The sequence below is a fragment of the Gossypium raimondii genome, chromosome 7 (genome assembly GCF_025698545.1).
Source record: "Gossypium raimondii isolate GPD5lz chromosome 7, ASM2569854v1, whole genome shotgun sequence".
In the NCBI taxonomy this organism is placed as follows: Eukaryota; Viridiplantae; Streptophyta; class Magnoliopsida; order Malvales; family Malvaceae; genus Gossypium; species Gossypium raimondii.
In genome coordinates, this window is record NC_068571.1 from 32,662,245 (window position 1) to 32,672,874 (window position 10,630).

Consider the following 10,630-nt stretch of genomic DNA (forward strand, 5'->3'; position numbering starts at 1 on the left):
GATGGTTTTGGAAACTTGCTTACCCAAGTCCTGTTGTGGAGAAAGGGAAATGCCCTGTTCGGGATGGAAGTTTCACTTCAGCATGTTATCTTGAAATTGTTCCTTTTCTGCTTTATTCAAGAAGATTACTAGCTCATTTGTTTGCAGTGCATGAGGGATTCCAATTCACGGATTGTGGTAGCAGTGGATGCATGTTCTCCAGCAGATTTGGTGGGCTTTCTTGACCGAGCCTCTTGTTTTGGTCATCTTTTGTTGAGGGAGAACGGTTTAAAGGTAAAAATATAGGATTTTAAGAAGAGAAAAGAAATAAAAATAGTTGCTTGCATGCATTACAATCGGTACAGTGGGAGAGGACTTATAGTGGGTGAAAGAGGAAGATAGAGAGGCTTGTTGTTTTGTGGAGAGATATAAGGCTAGCGGGAAGCGTTATGTCTAATAGAAATTGTGCCCGCTCAAAAGGACCAAACGGCTGAGTGAGTTCTGATAAAGTGGTGGAATCTGAATTTCTCTTAATTTTGATGAGCTATAAATGGTAGTACAAACTTATGGAATGCATTGATAGTAAGGTTTCAATGTGTTGACAATGGTACCTAATTATTCTGCAAAAAGGAAGGAAACAAACTTTAACAAAACATAAATAAAATAAACTAAAATTATGTAGTAATTAAAAATTAAAACTTTTCAACCAATTTAATGGTCTTTTCCTTCTTTTGATCATTGTTGCCAAAATAGTGTTTCAGCCTTTGTCCATTTACTTTGAACTGGTGTCCATCATGTAAATCTTGAATTGTGACTGTACCATGAGGATATATGACGACAACTTTAAAAGGTCCAGACCAACATGAACACAATTTACCTAGGTGCAATTTGAGTCGAGAATTGAATAATGAAACCTGTTGGCCCACGATAAATTGTCTTTGTAAAATAATCTTTTCATGCCATCGTTTGGTTTTTTCCTTGTAAATTGCAACATTTTCATAAGCATTTCTCCTAATCTCCTCTATTTTAATGATATCTAACATTCTTTTCTTTCCAGTCGCTTCATAGTCCATGTTCATTTGCTTAATTACCCACATTACTTTGTGTTCTAGTTCAACTGGCAAGTGACATGCTTTCCCAAAAACCAATTGATACATCAACATCTCTAATGGAGTTTTGTATACTATTCTCAATGCCCATAAAGTATCATCCAATCGGAAAGACCAATCTTTCCTCGAAGGGTTTACAACCTTCTCAAGAATGTTCTTAATTTTTCAATTCGATACTTCGGCTTGTCCATTGGTTTGTGGATGATAAGTAGTAGCCATTCTATGATTAACTCCATATCTCTTCAGTACAATCGCCACTTGGTTGCAATGAAAGTGTGTACCCTAATCACTAATCAATGCCATTGGTGTGCCAAAGCGGGTGATTATATACTTGTGAAAAAAATTTAGCACTGTCTTTCCATCATCCTTTGGGACTGCAACAGCTTCAACCCACTTTGAGACATAGTCAACAACTACTAATATATAAAGATTTCCAAATGAACTCAGAAATAGTCCCATAAAATCCATACCCCCAACATCGAATAATTCAACCTCCATAATTGGCTGCTACAATATTTCATTGCGTCGGGATATAGAACCGATGTGTTGACACCTATCGCATTGATTCACAATATTGTGGGTGTCTTTGAATAATGTCGGCTAGTAGAATCTTGATTTGAGAATTTAGCAGCAGTTCTCATACCACCGAAATTACCTCCACAAAGAGCATCATGACAATGCTTTAGGATTGAAAGCACCTCCTCTTCCGGAACACAACGTCGAATGATGATGTCATTACATACCTTGAATAAATACGGTTCATTCCAATGATACTTCATTATGTCATGAAGATATCTTTCAATTTTATGGCCTGTGACACCCAATGGGAGTTCTCCACAAACTAGATAATTAACAAAATCTACATACCAAGGAGTTGCATCTACAGCAAATAACTTCTCATCTGGGAATGCGTCGACAATTTGAAGTATGTTTCTATCTTCACTACCAACTTCCAATTGAGACAGATGGTCTGCAACTTGATTTTCTGAACCCTTACGGTCTTTTATCTCGATGTCAATTTCTTGCAACAGTAATATCTAGCATATCAGTCTTGGTTTGGCATCCTTTTCCGCAAAGAGATATCTCAACATCGAATGATCAGTGAATACAATAACCTTTGCGCTGACAAGATAGGAACGAAACTTGTCGAAAGTAAAGACTACAGCCATCAATTCTTTCTTTATAGTGGTATAATTGAGTTGAGCCTTTGTAAGAGTTTTACTAGCATAATATATGGCATGAAATATTTTTTTCCTTTCATTGTCATCGAACTGAACCAACGGAAAAGTCACTTGCATCGCACATAACTTCAAAAGGTTGAGACCAATCGGGTGCAACAACAATGGGTGCATTTACTAGCTTCTTTTTTAACTGAATAAAGGCATCCATACATGCATCGTCCAAGAATAATTTTTTATTCTATTCCAGCAATGAGCATAAGGGCTTTGTGGAAACACGAAAATTTATGCATTTTTACATGCCCTTTTTAACTTAAAATCATCCTATTTCGGTTAAATTCTTATAAAAATAATTAAATATTATAAAATAATTAAATTATGTTTAAAATATGAACATGATGAATTTTAATGAATTTTATAGTTAATTTTGATTAATTTTGACTATTTTCGATAGATTCGCACAAAGGGAGAAAATTGGCTTGGCAGACAATGCTTGAAGAATAAAACCGAAAAGAAATTTGATGCATCGAGGCAAATTTATTTCAAGCCTAAGATGGTCCAAAAATGTGTGTTAATTCATAATATAATTAATTTTAATTTATTCCCAATTTAATTTGGGCTAAATAAATTATTATTAATTAATTATGAAAAAAAAGGGTCTAGTTGAACTGCATTGGTTGAACCAAATCTAGTGAACCGAACCAGCCACCAATTGGGCTGCCCAGAATCATCCATATGCTGACCCAAATCAACATTTTATCTGACTAAATAAGCTTGCAAAGAATCCCTTGAAGAACTTTCAACCTTGCATTCGAACCCCTTCAAAAAATGTGGCTTTATGGATTTGCCCCAGGCTATGTGTGTGGCCAGCAAAGGGGGGTCTCTTTGGCTGATGGAATTTTTTATTTTTAGCAGCCACAATCAACTATAAAAGCCACCCCTTACTGATCATTTAACTCATCCCTCACATTCTCATTCTCTCTTCTCCTCTCTCACTTTCTCTTAACTTTTCCTTCCCATTTTCCCTTTTGTTCAAGTGTCGATTTTTTCTCTTGGGAAAGAGGTCCTCATCAGCCATTGTTGAGCAGCAATTAATTTTTTCATAAGCCACCTTGATAGCCGAGGACAACAAGAAAGAAGAACGGAGAAATCAGTCAAGCCACGGCGAAACACTGGATTTACTTCTTGTTCCCTATCTCTTTAAATTTCGTTGTTGTTTTGAAAAACATGTTTTTGAATATTTATGCTATTGAAATGGTTATTTTAATCAATCTAGCTTGAATTTAATCCGTGTTGGGTTGATTATATTTTTCCTAGTTGAATTATTGAAATTGTGTTTGTGCTGTTATAGGCCTCGGTAAGATGCTTGATTAAGTAAAATCATGCCTAAGTTATTCTTGCAATATTAATTGTTAGATAACTAATGACTTAATTATTAAATCATATTGAAATTGTAATTAATCGACACAATACTTAATCAGTGCATGTTTATTCTTCTAAGGTAGCTGAAGTTAATTTAGCACTGTATTTGGCGATACATATGCCTTGCATAACTTGCAAGATTATTATGATTAAACTGTTTCAAGGTAGAAATACTCTGTTACCTCACTTGATCTTTTATATGCTTGTGAAGATTGATTAATCACTTGGATTGACATTGAAAAATTTTCAAGAGATTGATTAATTTAATAAGTATGTATGAGAAGTAGTTAGCAAATTACCGAGTTGCCATGAATTTGTTTGTGGCAGCATAAGCATAAGTTCAATAATTCTATGTTAAAGGAATGTAATTAATCCAACACAATTATATTATCTTGATTAAACCTTATTTGAAATTGTGCATTAGAACCTTTTTATTTTTAATTTTTTTTAGTTTTTAGCCCTTAGTTTTTAATCATCTTTAAACCAAAATATTTTCCATCACCAAAGTGTTTTAACATTAATTTCATAAATATTCCTTTGTACAGTCCCTGTGGCTACGATAACTCGACATTTACTTGTCACTTTATTACTTGTTGCAATTGTGTACACTTGCACATTTTTGTCGTTCCAATTTTTTGGTGCCGTTGTCGTGGCCTGTTTTAAAAAAAAAAGCCATTATTTGTGAATCTGTTTTTACATTTTGGTTTATTTGTTTTCCTGTTTAAATCTTTACTTACTTAATCTTTCTGTGATTATTTCAGGAGTTTATGAGTATTGACCAGATTATAGACTTACTCCCTGTGGACCCTGAAATAGAACGAACCTTTCGACAGCGAAGAAGACAAGCGAACTAGAGAATGACCAAAGAGATAAAATTTGAGAATATTAATCAATGAAATAGAGCAAACCTTGCTCAAAATCCTATCCTTATTGATGATGATAGGGATAGAGCTTTATGAAAGTATGTCGTGCCAGTTTTTAATGATCTTAATCCGGGTATTAGGAGACCCAAAATCGAGGCACAACAATTCGAGCTGAAGCTAGTCATGTTCTAGATTCTTCAGACTGTGCGCCAATTCAGTGGAATGCCTACTGAAGATCCTCAACTTTACTTAAGACTATTTATGGAAGTGAGCGATTCTTTCAAGTTAGTCGCAGTACCCAAAGATGCATTACGACTGAAGCTATTCCCATATTTGCTACGGGACAGAGCTCATGCCTGGTTGAACTCATTGCCACTGAACTCCATTTCTACATGGTAAGAGTTAGCCGAGAAGTTCCTCATGAAGTATTTCCCACAGAGCAAGAATGCCAAGTTGAGGAATGAGATCACTTCCTTCCAACAAATGGATGATGAGTCCCTGTATGAGGCATGTAAAAGGTACAAAGAGTTATTAAGAAAGTGCCCTCATCATGGAATCCCACATTGCATTCAACTTGAGACATTCTATAATAGTCTCAATGCTCACACGAGGATGGTAGTGGACGCCTCTGCTAATGGTGCTCTCCTTTCTAAGTCTTATAATGAGGCTTACGAAATTATTGAGAGGATTGCCAGCAATAATTATCAATGGCCAACCAATCAAGTAGCGTTAGGAAGACGAGTCGTTGGAATACATGAAGTGGACGCTCACATTTGAGAATATAGCCTGTGTGTATTGTGGGGAAGGGCATTTGTTTGAAGAATGTCCATCGAACCCCGAATCCGTATATTATATGGGTAACCAAAACAAAAACTGAGGGAGGCAAGGACTGCAATCCCACTTTTATAACTCATTGTGGCGAAATCACCTGAACTTTTCCTAGAGTAACCAAGGGGCTAGAACCAGTAACACTTACGCCCAACCTAGACCAACTCAGCCGCCTAGTTTCCTCTAACAAGTTCAGTAACCAACCCAAGCGGAACCATCCAATAGCTTAGAGAATTTATTGAAGGCATACATGGCGAAAAATGACGCCACTCTAAGGAATTTGGAGAATTAAGTGGGTCAACTTGCTACTGAACTTAGGAACCGACCACAAGGTACTCTACCTAGTGACACGGAGAATCTGAGAAATCTGGGGAAGGAAAATTGTAAAGCGTTTACATTGAGGAGCGGAAAGACAGTAGAGTCTAACACTGTCGAAGTTAAAAAGGAGCCAACTGAAGCTCAAGATTCAGAAGAAATTCAACCAGTGTTGAAATTCTAGTTTCACCAGAACCAGAATCTGTAAAACCTGACAAAGTAACCTCAAGACTTCCTAATTTTGATCAACTAACAATATCGTTAGATGCAGAATTACCGCCAAAGACGAATCAACCAGAATTTGTCCCAGTAATGAAACCACCACCACCCTACCCTTAAAGACTTCAGAAATAGAAGCAGGAGATTCAATTCAAGAAGTTCCTTGACGTACTCAACCAACTTCACATCAACATCCCGTTGGTTGAAGCACTTGAGCAAATGCCAAACTACGTCAAGTTCATGAAAGACATATTTTCTAAGATAGGAAGACTTAGAGAATTTGATACAGTAGCTTTCACGAAGGAATACAGTGCATATCTTCAAGACATACTACCCCCAAAATTGAAGGATCCTGGATGTTTTACCATACCGTGCAACAGTGAAGCAACATATTGTGGTAAGGCATTATGTGACTTAGGTGCAAGTATCAACTTGATGCCTATGTCACTATTTAGGAAGTTGGGGATAGGAAACGTTAGACCAACTACAGTTATGCTTCAACTAGTAGATCGATCCTTCGCATATCCAGAAGGAGAAATCGAGGACGTATTGGTACATGTAGATAACTTTATTGTTTCGAGCAATTGGAAGGACCCTTATTGATGTGCAGAAGGGTGAGCTCACTATGCGTATTCAGGATGATCAGGTAACATTTAAAGTCTTTAAGTCTATGCAATTTCCTGACATAGTGGATGATTGCTCTGCAGTGTCTGGTTTACAGAATTTAATAGTGGAGAAGGAACTCAACTGTGTTAAGGACCCACTGGAAAGAATTTTGACATTCGATCCTCCAAATGATAAAGAGGAGGATGAATACTTAGCTTTGCTAGAATCTAATCAAAGGGGATTTAATTCGCAATCCCATTTTGAATCTTTAGAGTTAGAAAAGAGGGACTATTCCCAACCAAAAGTGTCGATCGAGGAGCCACCTAAATTAGAACTCAAGGTATTACCTTCTCATTTAAAATACGTTTATTTAGGTAACGCTTCTACTCTTCCTGTGATTGTTTCAACAAAATTGACCACTAAGCAAGAAGAGAAACTTATCTTAGTTCTGAAACAATTCAAGAAGGCCATCGAATGGACCATAGCTGACATTCGCGGTATTAGTCCATTTGTATGCATACACAAGATTATCCTGGAAGATGGCAAAAAAGGGACAATCGATGGACAACGGAGACTGAACCCCATCATGAAAGACGTAGTAAAAAAAGAGATCATCAAGTGGTTAGATACGGGTATCATCTATCCCATCTCAGACAGTTCATGGGTAAGCCCGGTCTAGTGCATTCCAAAAAAGGAGGTATCACGGTCGTAGAGAACGAGAACAACGAGTTGATACCGACTAGAATGGTTACGAAATGGAGAATCTGCATTGATTACCGGAAGCTGAAAAAGGCGACTAGGAAAGATCACTTTCCTTCGTAGTTCTTGGACTAGATATTCGATAGACTCGTAGGACGAGATTACTACTGTTTTCTCAAGTACAATCCAGCAGAGGTGCACTGGCTGATGCGTTGACAAGATTCCTTTTATGTGAATTCAGCCCATTATAACAATCTCAATTTGCATTTCTGGTGGAATGTCATGCATGGGACAACGTCGAAGTAAAGTTTTATAACGTTCCTATGTGGTGTGAAGATTTTAATCATCCAGCTGATGATAAGCAGTAATGTAACAGCTCGATTTTGACCCAACTCGGAACAGTGGTTTCGGGAACACACATCCGAGTCTGAAAAATATTTTAATATTTTTTCTGTGTTTATTATGTGTGAATTTATATGTGTGAAAATTTCGTGAATTAATTTTATTGTTTGGGTACTTAATTTGAGAAAATGGCTTAATCGCGTAAAATGAAAATTTAGTGGTTAAATATGAAAGTGTTTAATTATTGTTGTCTTTATAATTTGGAGGTTCTATGATACAATTAGCCCACTATATAAGTTAGTGGATGCCAATGGTCAAGAATGACCTTATATTATATGTTTTGTATATTAATTATTTAAGGTTAAATTGGTAAACTAAAATTATGATAATATATGTTATAATAAAACATAAAAATAAAAGAAACATGCAAAAAAAAAAAGTTTATCATTTTAGCCGAAACTTCAAAAGAAAAAGAAAAAAAAAGGAGAAAGCTTGGTTTGGCACTTGTAATCCTTGATTTAGGTATGTCTTTTCTTGGGTTTTTGAAATTTTTTACGTTTTTGAGATCGTTACTTCGTGTTCTTCAAAACCCATGTCTTAATTTTGTGAATTGTGAATAATTTTGAAATGTGACATTGATGAATGCTTGAATTTTATGATGCTAGTAGGTGAAATATGAAATATATTTGTTAGATTAACATGTATTGTTTTGAATTTTTGATGAAATTGAGTAATTAGGGTTAAATTGTGAAAATAAATTTTTCAAGGGACTAAAACGCTAAATAAATGAAAATATAGAATATTATGGACACTAGGAATATTCGGCCATTAGGAGTGTAGTTAAATTTTGTGTATTTTGTGTTTTGAGCAAAACGGATTAATTTGTAAAAAGTGTGAAATGTTGGGGCAAAATTGTAATTTGCCCATTCATGTATTTTTAGGCTAAATTGAATTGAATGGTGTTTAAATAAGCCTAATTTGAATATGATTTAGATCAAGAATTAAAGAAATCTGATTTGGATCGGGGAAAGACAAAAGTGGTCGAGTAGCTGATTTAACAGTTGATGATATCTGAGGTAAGTTTAATAGCAATTAAAATATCATTGCATTAGTATTTATATGTTCTATAAGTAAAAATATAATAGTTAAATTGTGTAAAAGTGTTATTTAATGTACATATATATATATATGTTTTGAATTTTTAAGTTAAAGTAAGATGTATGAATTGTAAAAATATATAGATATATTTAACCTAATATATGTGTTGTGTTTTGTAAGTTGGAAGAAATTTTATGAATATCATATATGTTATTCAAGGTATGTATTGAATTGAAAGGTTAAAATTAATTATATAAATTATATGTATGCTAGCCAAAATATGATTTGAGTTTTATAATTTGAAGCTAATAGTATAAGATATATATATAGATAATGACTGAATGTATATATTGAGTTTGATGAGTTGAATTTAGTGGTATGAACTATTTTTAGGTTATTCGAATGTATGTTAGTTATGAATATTGGAATATAATTGGTTTTCAGGCTTAATGCCTAGCAGGCTTGATGTCGGTGAATTATTTTAGACTTTATGTCTAGCAGGCTTGATGCCGGTGAATTACTTCAGACTTTATGTCTAGCAGGCTTGATGCCGGTGAATTACTTCAGACTTTATGTCTAGCAGGCTTTGTGCTGGTGAAATGTATCGGGCTTTATGCCTAGCAGGCATTATGTCGGTGTTTTATGTAAGGCTCTATGTTTTATAAATCTTATGTGAGCAATAGTAAAAGCAAATAAATGTGTTAAGAAAGCTAAATTATTCAGGTATGTGTTAGCCATTTGCTTAATTGGTGATAAGGTAAGTTGATTATTTTAATTTGATAATAGTTTCAAAAGAAATATGAAGTATGAGTTAACCATTTGAGTATAAGCATGTTTTGGCATAATGATTTATTGAATATTCGGCTTTGCTAAATATTTATGTGTATTTGGCCATATGGTTTGTTTATATGAAAATACAATGTGATTTTTTAAAAGTTTTATATGGTACAAAATATTAGGATATTTGGTTTATTTTAACTTAATGATGGAATAAGTATTAATATATATATGATTTTTTGCTTATGACTTACTAAGCTTTAATAGCTTACTCTATGTGTGTATTTGTTTACCTCCGTTTTATAGATTTTAGAGTCGCGTTATGAGCTCGGGGATAATCAGCATAGTCTATCACACTATCCCCCGGCTTTGGTATTTTTTAAATTTGAATTTGAACCTATGGCATGTATAGTCTAGATAATATGTTTAATTTTGGGATATGTGAATATGAGCCATGTGAAAATGGCTTATTCATTTTGGTTAAGCTTGGTTTTATGTTTTTGATCTATTTGATTTATATAAATATGATGTTTAAGCTTAAGCAAATTTTGGTTATATATAAATAAGTGCTGTTAAAATTGGTGTATATATGCTGCCTAATTTTGGTGTATAAATGCTGTCCAATTTTGTATACATGCTGTCAAATTTTGTGTATAAGTGCTGTCCAAATTGGTATATATATGCTGCCCAATTTTAGTGAATAAATGTTCTCCAATTTTGTATATATATGCTGCCTAATTTTGGTGTATAAATGCTGCCCAATTTTGTATATATATGCTGTCAAATTTTGTGTATAAGTGCTGTCCAAATTGGTGTATATATGCTGCCCAATTTTGGTGTATAAATGCTGTCCAATTTTGTATATATATGCTATCAAATTTTGGTGTATAAATATTGTCCAATTTTGTATATATATATATATATGCTGCTCAATTCTGATGTATAAGACCTGTCCAAATAGGGTAGATTACCTATGTTTGTAATATGTAGTATAGTTAGTAAATTGAAATGAAATAAATGCTTGGATAAATGCTTGACTTATGATATTAAATTTTGATTAGGTAAATGATAATGATATAGAGGAATTGTTGAAACATGGTTAGTATATGAAATTTGATTAAAGATGCATGTTTGATTTTAATTGGTTATGTGATAATATATATATATGGAATGAAATTTCGTGGTTGAGTTAGAA

The 10,630-nt window shown here is 34.1% G+C and overlaps 1 non-coding gene across 1 annotated transcript; it reads right to left on the bottom strand.

The window, feature by feature from the left end:
• Window positions 1-5,001: 5,001 nt before the first annotated feature.
• LOC128042793 (small nucleolar RNA R71) lies at window positions 5,002-5,108 on the bottom strand. Its single transcript, XR_008198304.1, has one exon. It is a non-coding gene; the product is annotated as a small nucleolar RNA R71 (small nucleolar RNA).
• Window positions 5,109-10,630: the final 5,522 nt, after the last annotated feature.